General features: G+C 36.6%; 1 protein-coding gene and 1 long non-coding RNA gene across 4 annotated transcripts in view; both read left to right on the top strand.

The window, feature by feature from the left end:
- Positions 1–22,559, top strand: part of LOC109404556 (cGMP-inhibited 3',5'-cyclic phosphodiesterase 3B) — a 916,127-nt gene that overhangs the window by 434,414 nt on the left and 459,154 nt on the right. The window lies entirely within an intron of this gene.
- Positions 1,802–4,293, top strand: LOC134287287 (uncharacterized). The gene is made up of 2 exons (XR_009997189.1): positions 1,802–3,473; positions 3,539–4,293. It is a non-coding gene; the product is annotated as an uncharacterized LOC134287287 (long non-coding RNA).

Below are 22,559 nucleotides of genomic sequence, written 5' to 3'. Positions count from 1 at the left end.
AGACTGCGCCCCGTTTGATTTGTATACGGCGGCTGATTATCCATGACAGCTCCCACCCGGTGGCTGCAAAAACAGTTTTAGCCAAGGTGCACACCGTGTGTAAGACCAAGCCCACTCATGGGCTCAATCAAGCGTTTTAACGTTAAGTAGAGCCCCGAACAAAGAAGTGAACCGCACCGGTCGCTGCTAAGTAGGGCTCGAAAGCGAAAAGTTTACGTACGGTTCGTAGCAGGGCTTAGAATATAGAGACACGCAAAGTACGGTCTCTATCCGTAGGCTCGTGCGCTCTCTCGCGTTTAGCTCTCTGGGTAGCGTAAAGAGGAGACGAAAGAACATGAGCATGGATTTGTTGCCAGGTATATAGTTTCTAGAGAATGATTTTCTTGTTTTGTATAGGTAGGAATTTATTTTAGTTTGCATCAAATATTTAAAATTTTTATTTTTACTTGCTTTGAAATTTTCAACCAAACAATATCATAGATCGTTACACGAATAACACAACAAAATGTCTGACATACAATTGTGATAGAGGGACAATACAAACGCAGAAAAATAATAGGTTTAAATTGACAAGCTTTGCTTAAGTATGTTATGAATAAAGTTTTCCCTTCTTCGTCAATTTTAGGATCATGCATAACGAAAATGTATTGATTTTCTTATAAAAATAGTTACGATTGTTCATAATCACACCTTTAGTATTTGATTCGGCCGATCGTTTCGAAACTAATATTCGAAGAAATGTATAGTGATTCAGTGAGTTTTGCTGTTTTAACACGTACATGTTTGAGCCGGGGTTTCTACGCAGCAAGTAAAGTTTGGTTTCGCACATTTAGAAAAATGTCCAAATAAATAACTCGCGAAGTTCGTTCCGACAAGTTCCAAAATTATCGTCATCCGTCGCCGATTCCGGTGAGAAGATGTGCGTATTTTCTAACCCGGAAAAATACCATTTGACTGTAATAAGTGACCACAAGGTTTTCTTTCTTCACTTTCCGGGCTGAGATCCCCCGCTTTAAAAGAGCTGTGCCTCGCCTTTCGTTTTGTCGTGAATATTTCGAAAAATGCAAAGGAGTTTTGGTTTTATTGCTGTTTTTGAAAATGGTGGTCGTCAGTGGGTGGTTTATTAAATATAAATTTAAAAATATAAATTAAATAAACGAAATGGGTAACTTCACCCTTGTAGAAACAATAAGGCAAAGCAGAAAAAAAAAATCTGCGAAGACCCCATGCGAATAACACCGATCATACAGAATAGGAGGTTCGACATTAGATCTATAAAAACAACCCAACAATTGGGGAGATCTTTCCAATATTACACATTTATTCACAGCTCTTTTATCCACATTTTCATATATTTAAAACATATTCATCAACATATTATCTGGATCGTTTGGTACAATATGTCCACGCATCCTTCCTCCCCTGTAAATTCGAGAAGTATTTTGCCGAAAGAAAATATTCTGTACTCCAAGTATATCGAAGAATCATCTTTGCGCGTAAATACAACGCAGTAGACCTGGCCGCACTGATGCATGTGTCGTGTCATATCTATGATATGCTGGAAGCTTCAATATTGACAAGAAAAGTAACACGATTGCTTTCCAGGGTGATTCCGTACTGGCTGCGTATGTATAAGATTTGATAAGAGTAGTTACAATTTTTCAAAAATGCTTTGACTGTACCTAACTCAATTTAGGTATCATAGAAACACTTCAGTATTTTTTTTTGTAAAAACAAACTTTAATCATACCGATAATAATCTAAAAAAATGTAGTCGTAGTCGAGCTGCCAAGTATCATCAATTAAAATAGGCGGTGTGCAGGACTGCCATATTGTAGGTTCCTCGTTATAGAAAAAGCAAGGTGTTGGATGTTAAAATACATCAATTGTTGTATGAAGTGCCAAAAAGGAGAGTGGGCTCATTATGTACTTTGACAAATACGCAGTCTACTTCAAGCGTATAGAATCTGCTTCCAACAAAATATTCATATACCAGCATCCAAAAGATCGTAATATATTAAGATTTCCGATTGATGCTTTGTAACTAAAAGGTTGTGACTGAGTATAGAATAAGCTGAAGTTATAATACACGTTAATTAAAAAAGGTTACGCAAACTTATCGCAGACTGTTAGAAGACAGCTTCTACTATGACCAGGATTCAAAAATCTTGACCTACGCGAAGTTGTAAAGGAGACAACTACGTTATAAATGTGTTGGAAATGCCAGGGATGTAATTATTCAATAAACCTAATGATTAAAAAGATGCTCAAAATCTCAAATTCAGATAAATTTCTTGCTAGAAAGGCAACATGGATTGGATATCGAAGAGATGGATATTATTTTAGAAAAAAATTCAACCTACAAGTCAAACAGTAAGCAACAAACACATAATTTAAAAAAAGATTGCTTGAATTTCGAGATTAAATACAATCATACATTATTGAGAAAATAATATCTTTAAACGCACCAAAACTGGTACAAATCTCCAAGGGAATTATTTATTTGAGTTCGATTTTTACTAACTGTTATCAGTCTCATCCAAAACCCCTTGTTTCAAAATATGAGCACAGATTATTATACTGAATAAGATTTGCAATAACACCATAGAAATACACAAAATATTGCGATGATTTACAGAAGTGCAAAAAACCGATGGTACGAATAGAATAGAGACCACCGGTGCGCAAAGGCGACCGATCATTATTTTACTCACATGGAAACAAACGACCGGTGCGAAAATGGGTGGATAACGAAATTAAAAATCGTTAACGACGTGCTGTTGCGTGTGTAGTATGAAGCCCACGAGTGGGCTTGGTCTAAATCTTATGGGCGCGGTCTGGCGCGATCTAATGCTGCGCGTTTCGAACGCAGCTTGTTGAGAATCTAAGATAAGCGCGACAATATATAATTTGATTTTTAAAGCAAAACATTAGGGCACATATTTGCAGCTAGAGTTGAATCTCAGAAAGCATCAGGATATTTAGATTCCACTATTATTAAAAAAAATAAATATAACTTAGTGACTGGCCTAATATGTTACAAGAGGTGTTAACCTAAGAAATTCAAATGTTAAAATCTTCTGCTGCGCAGCTTACTTGTTAAAACATTATTTTCAACCAAAATTACATGTTTTGAATCGGTGGCTTGCTACTGTTATCTGATCAATAGATGAAATCTCAGAAAAAAAATCGTACTCACAAAGCGGGTGTGAAAACTTGGTATTGGTCATGAACTTCACAAGCATGCTACGGTTTGATACGAATCATGCGTCGCTATTGAACGCGAAGTAAGCAAACAAAGATCACATAGGCAAAGCACATTTTCGCGATTTAGAAACCATGGGCAACCGTCATGATTTGCTTTATTACTTGACCTTCAATCAATCTGACCATCGACTGTTTGACCATCGTTGAAGGAGACTGCAGTGGCAGTACCTTTTTGATTTATTGAATTGAAATGGACTTATTCAAAGGTTTGTTCCTCAATATTATTAGCTAGCCAGTCTGCACATTTATACAAGTTATCTTGCTCTTTCAGATGAAGGACGAATTTGGATGGCTCCAGTGCTTGAAAAATGGTTTTTCCTGAGTTATGCATTTCATCAGCAGGAGAGGATAATCCAACTTACGAAGAGTCTTTTACACAGATCCAGCTGGTACCGCTGACTCGGAATCTCATAACAGGCTATCGTTGATGTTCTGAACGCATTCCTTGGATAGTATAAGAGGAAAGAGCAATGCGTTCCTCCGATAACATACGCTCTCTGGAATTTCAATGATGGTTGAGAAGCCTTGCATACTCATCACCTGCATTGAAGCCGCGTTTTTCAAATGATTCTTTTTTGCCATGTAAATAAAAGAGGACTTTTACCACATTCAAATTCAATAAATTTCGCTCGACTTTTGAACCGACTTCATCGTACACCAATTAAGCAACATTTAACCGATTTCTTCCACTGATGCCAATTTTTGTGATTGACTTTATAACAAACAGGCGTCCTTCAAGGCCTGGCCCCGGTAAGAATTTTTTTAACAATATTTGAAGTGGAAGATGATATTTTACCATCTACTGGGCGCCCATTTAAAAAACTGCACTTCCGGTGAGAACTGGTGTTTGACTGCTTCTGCCTAGCTAATTAGTTACTGTATCTAAATACCTATTCTGAGGATACGCCGATGCAGAAGGTGTCTCGTATCATAAAATGACCTTTGGCGTCGACTTAGTTTTGCTAGAGCCCAGGCTAGAGTCCGCTTTAGCGAGTACCCAAGAAAACGTAGTCCACTCAAATAAAACCATACGAAAGAAATTCATCTATACTGGATGGTAAGCACACTGTGGCAACCCCTCACGACCGTCATTTCACTGTCAATGAAGGTCGTTTTTCCTAAAACGTTCAGTCGTTTTCTCTATGGTAACTGAACGTCGTCGTCCAATACATGCTCGCTACACAACAAGGGTCTCGAGTAACGTACTTGATGATTTCATGAGCCTATTGCGATTGCACGATACTGAAGACGCTAAACTGGTATTCGTTATTTGAACATGACCACTAACGGTGATCAATCCCAAGTTAAAAGTTATGTTCAGCATCACGGTGCTTCATTTACCGTTATTATCAAAAAAAATATACCATCAAAACCTGAAACGCCATTCTCTTTTTTTATCATTCCTACACCTCTGGACAAATTTTTAAAAAATCGTTAGACGAAATTTTGAGTTACGCCCTTTTAAAGGGCCTAACCCCTAAAAAATCAGGGTTTCTATATAAAACATCATATTTCATAACGGAAGCATGCTTTTGCCAACAAAATTTGAAACGCCATTCTCTTTCTTTATCATTCCTTCACCTCTGGATATTTTTTTAAAATAATCGTTTGACGAAATTTTGAGTTACGCCCTTTTAAAGGGCCTAACCCCTAAAAAATCAGGGCTTCTATAGAAAAAACATCATATTTCATAACGGAAGCATGCTTCTGCCGACAAAATTTGAAACGCCATTCTCTTTCTTTATCATTCCTACACTGCCGTGAATCGCATATCAGTCCCATTTGCATAGGAAATCCAGCAAAGATGGGACTGATATGCGATTCACGGCAGTACAACTCTTGATAAATTTTAAAAATAATCGTTACAAAATTTGAAACGCCATTCTCTTTCTTTATCATTCCTTCACCTCTGGATATTTTTTTAAAATAATCGTTTGACGAAATTTTGAGTTACGCCCTTTTAAAGGGCCTAACCCCTAAAAAATCAGGGTTTCTATAGAAAAACATCATATCTCATAACGGAAGCATGCTTCTACATACAAAATTTGAAACGCCATTCTCTTTCTTTATCATTCCTACACCTCTGGACAAATAAAAAAAAATCGTTAGACGAAATTTTGAGTTACGCCCTTTTAAAGGGCTCCTCCTCCTCTTCTTGGCGTAACGTCCTCACTGGGACAAAGCCTGCTTCTCAGCTTAGTGTTCTATGAGCACTTCCACAGTTATTAACTGAGAGCTTCCTCTGCCAATGACCATTTTGAATGTGTATATCGTGTGGCAGGCACGAAGATACTCTATGCCCAAGGAAGTCAAGGAAATTTCCTTTACGAAAAGATCCTGGACCGACCGGGAATCGAATCCGTCACCCTCAGCATGGTCATGCTGAATACCCGTGCGTTTACCGCCTCGGCTATATGGGCCCTTTTAAAGGGCCTTACCCCTAAAAAATCAGGGTCTCTATAGAAAAACATCATATTTCATAACGGAAGCATGCTTCAAAGTCCCAAATAATAAAAAGTATCATTAATAATGCTACAATTAGATACTATGCACTAATATTGACGGCATTTTGTATAAAAAATAGCCATAACGCCAGTATAAGGGAAGTATTCTTTAACCTGTAGGATCCGGACGTTGTTGGCTTCATTTACTATACCAGAACAACAATAGCCAGAACAATATACAATGAAAAACATAAACGACAGTTCATTTACTTTTTCACTTATATAGTTATTGCACACCCATAAACTGAATTTCAAAAATAATGATGGTCAAATTCTTCAGTTACGCCCATTTGAAGGTTAAAAGTACTTATAGTAGAATTATTATAAAACTAAGTTTCATTTAATCATGTTTATTCTTCGGTAACGTAGTTTAGCAGTTAAATATAGAACTATCATTACAATTGATCATCTCAATCCTTATTTTTGTATGTTTATTAATTGAAAACGGCATTCATCAATAAAACTAACGAATGACAAAGGCGCATGTCGTCGCTTGTTTTGTCTATAAAAAAGCAATACAAAAAACTTACGTCCCACGCTATGAATGGCAATTGATACAAAAATGATTGCTTCCTACATGTTTGAAAATATTTCCCTTATATTAGCGTAATGGCCAATCTTTATACAAACATCAATACAAATAGCCAATACTAGCGCATAGTATCAAATTGTAGCATTATTTATGATACATTTTATTCTTCACTTCAAGGCATGCTTTTATTATGAAATATGATGATTTTCTATAGAAACCCTGATTTTTAAGGGGTTAGGCCCATTGAAAGGGCGTAACTCAGAATTTCGTCTAACGATTATTTTAAAAATTTGTTCAGAAGTGTAGGAATGATAAAGAAAGAGAATGGCGTTTCAGGTTTTGATGGCAGAAGCATACTTCTGTTATGAAATATGACGTTTATCTATAGAAACCTCGATTGTTTAGGGGTTAGGCCCTTTAAAAGGGCGTAACTCAAAATTTCTTTTAACGATTTTTTTTTATTTGTCCAGAGGTGTAGGAATGATAAAGAAAGAGAATGGCGTTTCAGGTTTTGATGGTATATTTTTTTTGATAATAACGGTAAATGAAGCACCGTGATATGTGGATATAAACGATGATTAACTCTCAAAACCATTACATATTGTTACTGTCATGCAGTATGAATCAATAAAGATCAAAGCAACCCAATTATTCCTGAAATTGTTCAAAAATGTACACTTGCACGTACTATTATGTCAAACATTTGTCGTTTGTGGTTTTATTTGCATGGTAGTCATTGGCGTAGCTAGCTTTTTCTTTTCTCTCACTCACTCTCCTAAACAAACACGAGAAAGAGAAGGATGAAAGAGGGGGCACAGCCCCCCTCTTGCATCCCGCTCTTTCTTGTGCTTGTTTAGGAGAGCGAGTGAGAAAAAAGAAAAAACTAGCTACGTCAAACTACGTGGAAACTAGTGAACAAAATCGATTAACGTAAGAAAACACGATTTTTTCATTGATTGTGTTATCATTATTATACCGATATCTCAGCTCATGAAAGAGAGATAGCTCAAAACTGTCTTCAGCCGAAATAATCTACACAAAATTTGCTATTTAATAAGGGAATTGTGAATCACAGGAAAAATCTCAAAATCCTTATAAATTGAGCATTTTTGAAAAATTTGGTGAAAAAATCGCTATTTTTTTATATTTTATCCTATGCCAAATATATAAAATCAGCTTTGATGACCTAAACTCCCTCCCAGAGTGTCTGAAATCTCATGTATACATGAATGAGACAATGTGCCATACGCTGGTTTGAAGTGCGTCTCAAGAAAATTTGCGAGATTTGAGATCATAGCATGCTCATAAAAATATGTGTGTGCGTGTCTCAATGAGACGTCTTGTGAGACTTGTCTCATTGAGTTATTTGTCAATTAAAACGAATTGCAGAGGAATTATTTTAGAGGCCCAGATGAGATCTTTTGAACCTGATCCCATCCCAGAATTAAGGTAGAAAAAGCGAGATCGACAATATCCTAGGGATTCAATACATTTATCCACGAGCGGTAATGGCGGTGGTGGTTTGGGATTTGTCAACAGTACTCTTATGCAGTTTCCCAAAACATTATGAACATTGGACATACTCACATCGCTAGGAAAGACGCTCGTTCCAGGATTGTTCCTCTTAGGTACCACATTTCCCGTCGTAAAACAACCTCCGGCTGCTTTCCATCTACTCCAGAATACTTATAACCCAAATCCCCTCCACTCCTGGAAAACGTCAACCCAATCCCAGATGAACATTATCTGTAAATGTAATCCTAGTTAAGGTTTTGAGAGTGTATCTAGTTAAGGTATTATTTAGTTAAGGTATACCTAGTTAAGGTATTGAGATGTCTCATTGAGACTCGCAATGCTAATGTGATGTGCACCAACATCGCGAGTCTCAAGCTCAAGGAATTTTCATGTGCACACAGTCAACTTTTCTCAATCTCATAATGAGATTTGTGTGTAGGGGGGGGTGGGGGTAAGACGGACATGTTTAGGAAACACTCTATTTTGACAGTGTAAACAATGCGATAACTAAAATTTTATCTTCATACTATTTACTTCAACTAAGGTACTTTACAGTCTGCAAGCCGATTTTGCAATAAAATTTGATTTTCCATGACTTTTGAGATAATTAAAAAGTGATCTGCAAATGTATGATTTTTAACGGTGTGGGTAAGACGGACCGGTAGGGTGGGTAAGATGGACACGTTTGGAAAATTAGCTAATAGGCCATTAATTGTGTTAAATGATGATTATGGCCGTTTATATTCGGTAGATCAATCATTGTAGAATCTAAATTTGGCTTTGAATCTCTTAGCGAAACGTGTTTTTGCAAATTAAAATCTATTTTTTAAGTTGGTAACCTCCATACACTATTAAACGCCTAACAGTATGCAATGCTCTGGTAATTTTACGAAGTTCAAACTATTCCAACAACAAAACATCTAATATAATGAATTTTTAAACAAAAAATCAATATGAAATGCTTTACACGGCTTCCACAATCATTTTTCTACTCCATAGATTTCAATCTGTGAATAATGTGTGGGTTTTAATGTGTTTCTCATGGCATTATCAAAGTAACCCCAACACTGTCCGTCTTACCCACCCTTAAGGCGGACCGTCTTACCCCCACACAACGCAAAATATTAATTCCACCACCGTTATTCATAATCTATGAAATTTACCTGAATTTCGTTGTGTATAGCACAGAACAGTTTAAAACAGCTGGGAAACTCAAAATAAAATGCGAAAACTTAGCAATTTAATGTTAAAAAAGCTTATTTATTGCCGCCAAAAAATTAGATCCCATCACAAAAGCGTGTAGCCAGGTAAACAATTGTTTATTTTTTGCACTTTTGACATATGTATTCTCTCATGGAATGGTTCAATAATCGTTAACTGGTAATCAGATACAGTTAATCGTAAAAGAAAGCCAAATTTCAGCTCTTAAGTGACAGAACTAGTCGGTGGTCCGTCTTACCCACCCGGTCCGTCTTACCCCCACCCCCCATACAGATACTCTGCTCCCTCCAAACTTTGTTTGCGAGACCCAGAACTATGATTTACTTTGATTGATGACATTTATTTCTTTTGTTTTTCAACTCATATTAGCATTTTTTTTTGGTAAAAATACCAAAAATCGTCAATTTTTCATAAAACCGATGTGTGCAACCTCTAAATATTTTTTGATTGAGTTTGCATGTATGGAACTATTGTTGCTAGGACCCTAATCTATCATTCTAAGGGCGAGCAAGTTAACTTTTAGACACTTTTTCTATTTTGGGACACCCCAGTGCTCATAGATAACTAAGCTGAGAATCAGTCTTTGCCCCAGTGCGGACATTATGCCAAGAAGAAGCCCAGCCAACATACGATCCCATATGATGTTGAATAGGATACTACAGTGGAGGCGATATGCGTAAACATTACTTACGGTTAAATGGGAACATGTACGCATATGGCCGCCACTTTAGCATCCTACTGTGCATCATTTACGACTTCGTGTTGGCTGGGAGGAGAAGAAGATACAATTTACTGTATGGTAAGGTAAGTCGTCCTTTCAAAAAGCCGTATTTTGACAACGGGACCTAGAGTTAAACTATGCTAATGGGCTTACGATAATCGATTTTACTATTTGTGTATCTTTTACAGGCATGGACATTCTCCTTTCCTGAAGATCTCTATATCATAACACAAATTTCAACCAATCCATGTTTAAATTATTCAAAGGAAAAGTAACTAACATCCTGGCAACAACAGCGTCTACACAGGAAACGTTTTCCGCATTACCGTAGGAACAAAATCGCTTTCCTACAAGCAATCTTATAAATGACTGGCATGACTTGTGAAATACTTCTGTTTCTAATGGATTTCTTACGATCCCGACTAGCAGTTTTCCTCCCAGTACCCATCAGCTACCCCGTTCCGACAAGTTGACTAGAAGAGAGATGACTGTTAGGTATGCGTTGACTGAATATTCAGGATAAATATTAAGGAATTTCCCAACAAAAGTGGGGCTTGCCTCTCTATCCCTGCAGAACTCCATCCCATTGATAAATATTTCCCGGGTATGTACATAGTTACCGACTTCTTCGTCACAAGCATCCCCAGCTCCGCATCCTGGCTTCAATGGTGTATTTACAGATCGTCGAGTACATCGAGTACCACCTCGTGTCCTCATCCGGATCCCCACTCTTAAAATGGCAGCTGTTCGGGTGAGCTTTTAATGTAATTTATCACTTGCTGATGGAGCTGGCTCTACGGTGGTAAGGTTTGTGCTAGGGGGGAGAGACTGGTGACTCAGATGAAAACTACTGTAGTCCTGCTATTTCTTGAGTAAACGTTTTTTCATCCTTACTATCATCACTCAGCTGTGTGCCTAGTAGCTAGCTGTGAGATGGTGGTTCTGCACTAGGGTAGGACGGGGCAAGATGGCCACCCGGGGCAAGATAAGCAGCCCTCTGTTTTACTACTTTTATGGTGATTTTTGTCCAAACAACTTCATAATCCATTAGAATAAAGTTCATCCTGTTTGTAAACCTAAACGAACTAATTGAAAAATATCATCAAATTAGTCAATAGCATGGATTTTGAGCATTTTCTTATAAGAAATCATCAGAATGAAAAAAGGTTTTTATGTCACAATTTATTTTTTACCGTAATTCTGGTTATCAGCCAACATTACTAGCTTACTGCAAAGCATTTTAACTTACATTAGAACATATTTTCTAAAAACAAACATTAAAATTTATTTAATTTAAGTTATTACCCTATAGTTGTGCAAGTTGAGCACCCCTGATGGGAATATAGAAAATAATTTGAAACTATTGTAATCCAGTCAATAGTGCCGAAGTGTGCTGAACGCAAGTTTCCGTAACCTCTACAACTATTTGGTTGCGTAAATTAAAAAAAAAATAAGCCACCTAATAATCGTTCATTGTTTTTCGAGTCATTTTGTATAAAGTATTATAACTACATTTTTTTTTCAATATTCGAAAAAGAAACTGATTATTTTAGAACGTGATACCACAGCTATAAACAAGATTTACTATATCAATCACTGTGTGGCCAATTTATTGTTAAAATATTAAGATTTTAATGAAGTGTTCTTCTTGCCCTGGAGGGGTGCTCGTCTTGCCCCGCAGCATGATCGGACCGACCATAAAACATCTCTTTTGTTTAGTCAAAAAAATAATCCTTGTTGTGCATTTTAAACCCTGCCATGTTTATGGGTGGTAGAAAACATTATATAGAAAAGAACTACTGAGAGGTACTTTGAAAAATTGTGATTACTTCCAATAAACTCAACGTGATCCTTAGGGTGCTCATCTTGCCCCGCCTTACCCTACTACCGCGCTCACTAGCGACTAGTGAATGTCAGTAATGCAGCGGAAGGACCAAGTTGGATGGACGACACGTTAAACTGCGGTTGGCGTCAGTGGCGTGCTTCGAAAGAAAAATGTATGATGTCATACAATATAACTATCATAGTTTAATACCGTGACACTCTCTAAAATAAAAGCTCTCATTTTTGAGTAACACCCATGCCGCACAGGGACTGTGTTGGAAACACACATTTTTTAAAATTGCTCGTACGCTCACATTTTTGCAAAATATCAATATTTTTCGGTATTTGAAGGTGGTTTATAAACCCAGTGAGGTTGACATGTCGAAATTATTACAAAATACATGTTCATGTGGCCGTACGAGCAATTTTTAAAAAAATGTGTGTTTCCAACACAGTCATGTGCGGCATGGATGTTTACTAAAAATGTACAGGCCGAACATATTTTTGAGCGTAGCCGTTTTTGCGTGTTGTGCTGTGCGTACGTAAGCTCTCTCTGCTGCAGGAAGTTTTACTACCTAAAGCAATTCAACAGTTAGGGAAAAAACCTCCTGGAAGGTCGCTTCTAATTAAATCATGGTTGCATCATCGAACAAAAGGAAGTGTGAATCCTTGAATTCACCGCTTCTTCCAAAAAAAGTCGGTTTCAAAACTGTCGCTAAACGCGGCAAAGTTAGAAGGAAAGGAGAACTTTCAGCTTCTCCGCTTCCTTCTACTAAAACAATTGTTTCGGATGAAAATTTCGTTGAAATGAGTAATCCTTATGAAACGCTGAACAATTTTTCGGAACAGCAAATTGAGGATGCCTCTAGCCCAGGTACTTCAATTTCTGCTAAAAAACAACGGGTGCCGCCAATCGTGGTCAGCGTCTGTGAATTTGCTGGTTTTAGGCAGGAGATCTTGAACTCCATAAGGGAAATCAAGGTTTCCTTCCAAATTTCCAGGAAAGGAGACTGCCGCGTATTGCCGGAAACCCTGAAAGATCGGGATCTTTTTCTCAAGTACCTTACTGAGAAGAAGCATAAATTTTTCACATACGACGACAGGTCTGCACGCTTGTTCAAAGTCGTATCAAAAGGTATCTCTAGTGATGACAAATCACCTGATGAGATCAAAACTGAACTCAACTTATTACTTGAATTCATTCCAGTCCAAGTAATAAAAATGAAAAAGAGAACCCGCTCTGAGAATCCTCGGCAGGGTATCTCTCAAGAATTTTATTTAGTTCACTTCAACAAAAGTGATCTAAATAACTTGAAATATTTGGAAAAGGTTCTTGTCCAAGTGACATGGGAACATTTTCGTAAGCCTGGGGGAAATTTCCAGAACCCAACTCAGTGCCGTCAGTGCCAAGGTTGGGGGCACGGAACGAAACATTGCCACATGGATGCTAAATGCATGATTTGTGGAGGTTCTTCTCACGCCAAGGACGACTGTCCGGTAAGGGAAGATACCAGAAAGTTTAAATGTACGAATTGCGGTGGCAACCATAAGTCAAACTTTTGGGATTGCCCTATCCGCAAAAAAGTTGTCGAATCACGTGCCCGGCAGATGAATGGGAACGCTAGTCGTACCCGAAACTCTGCAGGTAGAATTTCTAACAACACAAATTCTTCCATCAACGATCGGTTGAATAATTTTCATACCGCTCGTACCTATTCACCGGAGGTAGTTAACCACCAAACAAACCTTCGAGCGAATTATCTACCCTCCAGCAGTGGATTGAGTAATATTTCTAATTTTGTTCAAACGAATCGAGCTACCTATGCCCATGTGACTGCGGGTAAGCAAAATTCAAATAATTCCTATCACCAAACATCAAATTCGGAAAATGCACGTGATTCAGGCATGTCTGCTTCTGATTTTGACTTTTTATCTGAACAATTGCAAAAATGATTGATGCAATGTTCAAAACTCAAACTAGGGCTGATGCAGTCCAGGTTGGAGTTAAATTTACAAATAAAATAGTAATTGGATTACGTTTTGGTAATGGATCCAAATAAATTTTTGACCATTTTAAATTGGAATGCTCGTTCTCTAAATGGCAAAGAGGATGAGCTACTCCATTTTTTAACAGTTAATAATGTGCATACTGAAACTTATCTAAAACCTGGGTCTTTAATCAAACGAAACCCAAACTATTTTATTTATAGAAATGATCGCCTAGATGGAGCATGTGGTGGAGTTGCTATCATCGTTGACAGGCGCATCAAGCACCAAATTTTTTCATCATTCGAAACCAAAGTTTTTGAAACTTTGGGTGTTTCTGTTGAAACAAACTTTGGTAAACATACTTTCATTGCGGCCTACTTGCCTTTTCAATGCACTGGCCAGCAAATAGATTTTCTTAAATCTGATTTGCGAAAATTAACTCGCAACAGGTCCAAATTTTTCATAATTGGTGATTTTAATGCGAAACACCGTTCGTGGAATAATCTTCAGTCCAATTCAAACGGCAGGATTTTATTTGATCAGTGCTCTTCAGGATATTTTTCTATTCTATATCCCGATAGCCCCACTTGTTTTTCTTCTGCTAGAAATCCCTCAACAATTGATTTGGTCTTAACTGACTCAAGTCAGCATTGTAGCCAATTGATTACTCATGCTGACTTTGATTCTGACCACCTTCCTGTAACATTTCAAATTTCCCATGAAGCGATTTTTAATCCCATCAGCTCCACTTTCAATTATCACAGAGCTTACTGGGATACATATAAAACATACATCGATAGCCATTTAGATGTTAATGTTTCATTGGATACACATTTTGATATTGACAATGTCCTCGAAACTTTGACTAGTACTATAGTCGAAGCTAGAAGCGCATCAATATCAAAGTGTGAAGTCAAATTCGACTCAGTTATTATTGACGACGATCTGAAACTTCTGATCCGTCTTGAAAACGTGAGAAGAAGGCAACTCCAACGAACTCGAGATCCTACTTTGAAAGTAATCTGGCAGGATCTTCAGAAGGAAATTAAAAAACGTTTCACCGAATTGAGAAACAAAAATTTTGCAAATAAAGTTTCTCAATTAAACCCCGGCTCTAAGCCGTTTTGGAAATTGACAAAAATTTTGAAAAAACCTCAGAAGCCTATTCCTGTGCTGAAAGAGGATAACAAAATATTATTAACTAATTCTGAAAAAGCACAAAAACTTGCCCAGGTTGCCCGCGAATTCGAAAACATTATCAATCATGAGAACATTTTCGACAATTCATTGGGCACTGATTTGGACGAAGTGAGATCTATTATAAAGAAGTTTATGAATATGAAAGCTCCGGGTGAAGACGGAATTTTCTATATTCTCATCAAAAAACTTCCAGAAGGTTGCTTATCAATTTTGGTTAATATATTTAACAAATGTTTTCAGTTAGCATATTTTCCTAAAAAATGGGAAAATGCTAAAGTTGTTCCAATAAGAAGCCTGACAAAAATCCTGCCGAAGCTTCTAGTTATCGTCCAATTAGCTTACTGTCATCTATCAGTAAATGCTTATTTTAAATAGAATGATGATTCATATTGATGAAAATTCTATTTTTGCCAATGAGCAGTTCGGATTCCGCCATGGTCATTCGACTACTCATCAACTTTTACGGGTAACGAATTTCATTCGTTCCAATAAATCTGAAGGTTACTCCACTGGTGTAGCACTTCTTGACATAGAAAAAGCATTCGATAGTGTTTGGCACGAAGGCTTGATCGTAAAATTGAAACATTTTAATTTTCCACTATATATTATTAAAATTATTCAAAACTATTTATCGGATCGAACACTTCAGGTAAACTATCAAAATTCCAAGTCAGATAGATTACCTGTAAGAGCTGGTGTTCCACAAGGCAGCATACTGGGACCAATCTTATACAATATTTTTACCTCCGACTTACCTGATTTGCCACAGGGATGTCAAAAATCGTTATTTGCAGATGACACAGGTATCTCAGCCAAGGGGCGAAGTTTGCGTGTCATTTGTAGTAGATTGCAAAAAAAGTTTAGATATTTTTTCTTCTTATTTGCAAAAATGGAAGATTTCTCCAAATGCTTCCAAAACTCAACTTATCATATTCCCACATAAGCCAAGAGCTCTTTATTTGAAACCCTCAAGTAGACATGTTGTCACTATGAGGGGAACTCCAATAAATTGGTCGGAAGAAGTTAAGTATCTAGGGCTCTTCAATGGAGGAGAACGTGCCTCTAGAGCCGACCTACTGATCTAGGGCTCTTACTAGATAAAAACTTAACTTTTAAGAACCACATAGAAAGTATTCAAACTAAGTGCAATAAATACATTAAGTGTTTATACCCACTTACTAATAGAAAATCAAAACTTTGTCGCAAAAACAAATTTTTGATTTATAAACAAATTTTTAGACCGGCCATGTTGTACGCTGTCCCAATATGGTCGAGCTGTTGCAATACCAGAAAGAAGCAACTTCAGAGGATTCAAAATAAAATTTTGAAAATGATTCTGAAGTTGCCTCCCTGGTATAGCACTAATGAGTTGCATCAAATTTCTAATATTGAAACATTGGAACAGATGTCAACTAAAATCATTGCCAACTTTCGTCAAAAATCGTTGCAGTCTTCTATTGCTACGATTAGTTCTTTGTATAATTAGTTTAAGTTAGGTTAGGTTAGGATAAGTTGAAAAAATGTTATTCTGACACGCAGGTGAAAAATAAAACCTGCAAAAAATCTTAACTGCTACAGCAAATGAAATGTAATATGTTATTAATTAGTATTGATAATCGCTTAAATTTATTTCACCAAATTAGGATGATAGTGTGTTATAATACACAGAACACCTAGATTAAGTTGAAGAATGTAAAAATTGATTGAGATACTAATAAAGATTATATATATATAAAAAATAGTTTAATACAGTGATGTAAAAAATCAATCAGTTATTTGTATCAATTTGAAGGTATGTGTTCAGAAGTACTTAAGTACTTTACTTCAATTACTTTAATTGGTAACGTTACCTTAATTCGTATCCTTGGCTAGAAAGAAGGGGGAAAAGGTGTCAAGGTTACCAGGCAGGTGCTTCGTCAACATTTTCCTCGTCAGAAATTTATCATAAAGACATGGGAATGAGGGGCCCAGAATCAAAGGGGTGTAAGTGACCATTTTGTCGATTTTGAGCTACTGTTGTAGTTCCACTACAACCGCCTATGCCCCAAGATCTCGACCACACCGCCCCAAGTTGACTCAGGTGGAGATCGGCGATAAAGGATTCACCAGCATCATATCCCGCATCTACCTACTGCCTTCAGTGCGAAATATATCTTCGGGATGAATTCTGCATCGGTGAAGGAACACATTTTTCCTCGGGAAGATTTCCTTTTCCCGTTCACTCTCTCTGGTTCTGATTCTGGTTCAGACCTGGAGGGTTTTGGGGACCGCTTTGTCATCGCCTGCATCCCCTGTGCAGCTTGGTTGTGCAACCGAAAGCCGTGAACAAATGGCGGAGGGAAATTGCAGTTCCTTTTTGCAGCAGCAGCAGTGGCAAAAATGTGCATCATCTCAGATGGAAAGTGAGCAAACCATTCTTCGTTTCGTTTCTTTTTTATCCGCTCCATCTAGGTATCCATCCATTCATCTCCGGCGCGGTGTGTGCCTTGATGGGATGGGTGCTTTAGGGATTTTGGTGGGGATTATTTTTGGCAGCAGCTCTGAAACGGCTCGTTTCGGGTTCCTCGGATCTGCTGGTGCTGCTGGCTGCTGGAAGGACGACGAGCAATGAGCAATGACAAATTGTTCTGGGAATTGGTGCGCAAATCTGTTGTAACGACTCAAGATTTGATGTTTACCCGAATTGGATGCGATTTGGACTGCTGGCGCTGTGACTGATCTGATGGATGGAACATTGGAACATTTTCTGATTTGTTTGTGTCCTAGGCGAATTTCTCTGGAAAGAGTGATCAATATTTGGTAACTGAATTGAGTTAAAATGTTGAGACCGATCGAGCGTTTAGGTATTTACTTACTTTGATTGCTTCAAGTATGCCAATAAAGTGAGCTCTTAATTAACCCTAATGTGGTATCGTGCCGGGCCACATGGTTTATAAGAGCATGAGCATGAGCATTGGTGACCGTACACTTCGTAGTTGCTACTCCGTGATTGACCTGAGCTAAAGAAATTGCACAGAGAACCAATAGACTCGGGGCTTGAGATTTGCCACCATCCTCAATGTACAAGTTTCTAGAGCTCAAACTTTATTGGGTGACTTGGAATATCCCTGTAGTGTCTCTAAATGACATTTGAGAATTCAAGAGCATCGCGAATCCCAGCAGGTTATGCAGTATTATTATTTATGGCAAAACACATAAATTTATTCTTGTAGATTTGCAGGATTTCATTATAAAACAGTTTGGACGAACCTGAATGTCCCAAAGGGTTATAATCAAAAGGAAGCCTTCAGATTGGTCCAGTAACCACAGATAAATATGCAATGTTACTCAGTATAACAGATATGGCTGTTGTTACGAGTGTAGACCTGAAGTCCTGAACTCCAAGGTAGTTTGGCTGACCTGGAATATCCCTGTAGTGTCTCTGAATGACATTTGAGGTTTCAAGAGCTCCGCGGACCCCAGCAGATTATAAAATACTATTATAAAGCATTGTCCAGTTAGAATCCGGACGCAATTTATTGTGTCGCTCTAAATGATCATAATTACCATTCTTTTACAGCAGTCTGATCATAAAGTAGTCCTCTGTGAATGGTGAAAATTTCATCGATTTTCTTGCAACGAGTGAAAAGTTATTTCAGATTGAAGACAAGAGAAGGAAAAAAATCTTGCACAAACACGTTGAAAATTTAGCATGGCGAGGTCCGACAATCGCCAAAAATGTTAATATCTCCAAAACCATTATGTGTGATGTGCTCAGATGATGTTAACCATGCCATGAGGAAGAAGTCAACATGGAAAAAATGAAAAAATGTATGAAAAATTAAATCAAATAATTTCAATGATATTTTTCCCTGAAACTACAATAAATTATCTTTGTTTTGAGGGCTTTACCTTTTATGTTTGTTATTCCACCTCAGAGATACAAGTAATTATCTGCGTCCGGTTTCTAAATGGACAATGCCTTATATGGTGAAAACACATACAGTTATTCTTGTAGATTTGAAGGACTTTATTATAGAATAGTTTGGACGACCGTAGATGTCCCAAATGTTTATAATAAGCCAGTAGACTTCAGATTGTTCCAGTAACTGCAGTTGATTATGCAGCGTTTCTCAGTATAGCAGATATGGATACTGTTACGAGTGTAGACCTGAAGTCCTGAACTCCAAGGTAGTTTGGCTGACCTGGAATATCCCTATAGTGTCTATAAATGACATAGTAGATGTCATGAGCTTCACGGATCCCAGTAGGTTATGCAATGCTATTAATTGTGGCGAAAATACATAAAATTATTCTTGTAGATTTGAAGGACTTCACTATAGGGATATAAAATACCTTTTGATATTCTTTACAAAGGCCAAATGGATACATATACACAAAACTCACATCCAAATTCAGCTTTTATAGGGTGTCCCAGAAAGTATGGGCACAACTTTGCAGCTCTGCCATTTGGGAATGGATGCATGAACAAACTTTATTTTCACACATATCCTGCCTTAATATACAGGGGATAGACAAAATGATTGGGACAGGCAAAATTTTCATTTTTCAAAAAATGTTCAACTAGCTGTAATTTTTCGAAAAGTACATCAAATATTTTCAAATTTTTACTGTAAGTTGATAAACTAGTTGTGTATTAGTGCACAAAATTTGAAAAAGATCAGGCTATTCTGCATGAAGTTATAAAGAGTCTAGAAAAAGGTGTAATTATCCGATTGCTTCAGAAATTCGTCTATTTTCAGAAAATTTTTAAAATTTATTTTCCCAAAATTATCCAGAAAATTTCGAAGAATTCTCGTAAAAAATCGAATCGATATGACTCTATGACATTTCCGCGAATTTCATTACCCCGAATACATTTTTTTTTTTTTCAGAACAATCCATTTTCTATTTACCTTAATGAAGGAAAGTCATACCGTCCGTCCAGGAATGAACTAGCTTGATTGATACATTTTCATTCTGCCTTTTGTAGAACTGAAACACTAAGTGGAGAATAAACGGTATTTTTTACTGTGAGATTATCTAATTATATCAGCCCCAGGGAGCCTTTGAGAAAATTTTCTACCAATACATTACGAACAACCAATTGCCAAAGTAGTGAAAAAAAAATCTCTATTGAACTATCGGTAGCAGTATAACAGCTTAACTTGAAAGAACGGCCTATGATTAAAAGAAGAAAAAATCTCTGATAAAATATTATCAGTTACAATTAACCCTACCCAGAGCGAGTCTCCAGATAGGCTTGTGGATAACTCATTCGGGGTAATGTCCTAGAGCCAAGATTTCTCTGGAAAGTTTTCGAAGGATTTCATAAGCACATCCCACAGGGATTCTTCAGAAATGTCCCAGTGGTTCTCTCTAAAAATCTGTGTGAGATTCATTTGAAAATTTATCTTCAGAGATTTATTGAAAAATTTCTACAGAAATTCTACGAAGGATTTATTTGCAAAATCTCTCATGGATGGAAAACTTTTTCAATATATATTATCGTCCAAAACAACTGTGCAAAATTTGAAAAAGATTGGTTGTGTCCCCGTATTCCGCAATGCGATTGAAATTTATATGGAATTTGGTATGGAAAAACGTACTTTTTTGCATTGTACTCAGAAGTTGAAATTTTTCGTCTAAAACCATATAACTAATGACATTGAAGTACAGTGGATATTCCGAAACACTTTGCAGAAGGCTGCACAGTGATCCGACGCTTGTGGAAAAAGTTATACTCTTATTCCTTCACATGTGACGGATTTCGCGCCAACTCGAACAAATGTTGGCAGCACCCTCTCAGATTACAACGAAACTTTCTTGGTGTGTAGACCTTGCCCAGATAAGCCACTTTGCATACTCATTTTTCAAATTTTTTTTCTCGACTGACTTTTGAAAAGGGCTAAACTTTTTTTTATGGATTTTTTTAAAATGTTTTTAATCAAAAAATGACTACTCCTACAAAAAAGTGTTGTGTGGGGGATTATCACAAAATAAGTCAAATTTTAAGAAAAAAATACTGAAAAAAATCCAAAATGAGCCCTACACTGAAAAAAATCATTTCTAAAAATTCAAAGTTGATTTAAAAAAAAACACCATTTTTGATTTTGATGAAATTTTGTCTCAAGACAGGTAATTATGTTCCCTACCAACCGTCCATACATCACAAGATGGGCACTTTCAAGGAAAAAAAGTTTTTCCAACAAAAACTTTTTCTTGTTCGAATGATTTTTTTTTTCAGTGTATTTTGTTATCAACAATAAAACCAGTGAAGGCCATAACAATCCCAGAATCCAATGAAACTCAATTTTCTAGGAGATTTTGTGTTATTTATTCAATCATTTGGAAGGGTTTTCCTATACATAAAAAACTTCAAAATATTACAAATGTATTTTCTTAGGAAATGTAATGTTTGATCGCAATATGTATTGAAGTGCACTTTTAAATATACAATTATTTATAATTATGAATTTTTCAAATATATATATATATATATATATATATATATATGTCTTAGAGCCAATTTCAAATATGTTCTTTTCTATTTTTTCCGATCATACTAAATATTTTTGGTTCATCTTCTGAATTAGAATACTTGTTTGCCTTTACTTTGTCGCCAGGAATAGGCAAAAAACTATGGAATTTCTGAGTGCATGGTATTGTTTTGGCGTTATTATATATTTCTTCGAGATCTTCTGACATTTTAATGTACTGTTCAGTGGACACGTAACAGAAATTTAATTTAGTTATATTTTTATCTGTCTGTACAACCGCCCAGTTATATAACTCTCGTGGAGTTGTTATGGTATTTCCATAATCTCGAGCTAGACTTGCTCTCTTTGCCATTCGCTTGAGAGTGCCACCAATAGCATCACATGGACCTTTACCGTGGGACGTTGCAAAAAAATGCCATTCTGCTCTTAATGCATGCTTTGACTGGAATCTACATAGACTAGCAAAGTTCTTCTTATTTTTGTATTGTGATGCTGTCCCATCAGACATAAAATAAATTTTAGAAAAGTTCGTTAATTGTTTCATAAAATCTATCATTTTTGAGATGAACAACTGGACCGCAACTGTATCGTGAGCCATTACTTCCGATATGATAATGAAGCTAACATTCACAAGTTTATTATCTTTCATATAGTAAATTTCAAATGGGTGTATTGTTGCTTGCAAGTTGTTCCAATGATATCCTTGAGCAGCGTTTTGAATTATGAATGAATAGTTTTCAGAGAAATTACAAATCGCAAGAATTTCATCATATTTTAATGTATCTTTTTTATTTCTGAGAAATGATGATTGTTGTTTATGAATAAAGTCGTGTGTTATAAGTTTGTCAATTTTATCAACAAGATACGGAACAAATTCATCAACAGGTTTAATAATCGTTTCTAAATTACAGCGATCAGTATTCAACCACTGCTGAAATATAATCTCTTCTTTGTCATTTGATTCTAATATCAATGTAAGTTCCTCTTCAATGTGTTCATTACAAGCACACTTTTCACAAGCACGGAAAAAGCAATTATCTGTTCGGGTGGAAATATCGCAAAGCATTTTTTGTATTATTTCATCTTGTGACACAATTCTTATACTGTTGAACATTAAATTTACATTTTCATGAATAGTACATATGACACATTCCACGCGTTACGTTTTGCGCGAGAATCAAACTTTTGCTTCCAAAAATGGTTATGTTGTTAAATACATGCCAACCAGTATATCAAACGATCAGATTTGATTAGAAGATTCATTTCATGCATTGTTAATGAAAATTTGAACATTTAACTTAAAGAAA

This window comes from Aedes albopictus, chromosome 2, assembly GCF_035046485.1.
Source record: "Aedes albopictus strain Foshan chromosome 2, AalbF5, whole genome shotgun sequence".
Classification (NCBI taxonomy): domain Eukaryota; kingdom Metazoa; phylum Arthropoda; class Insecta; order Diptera; family Culicidae; genus Aedes; species Aedes albopictus.
The sequence above is the reverse complement of the archived record's forward strand: the minus strand, read 5'-3'. Positions and strand labels throughout refer to the sequence as shown.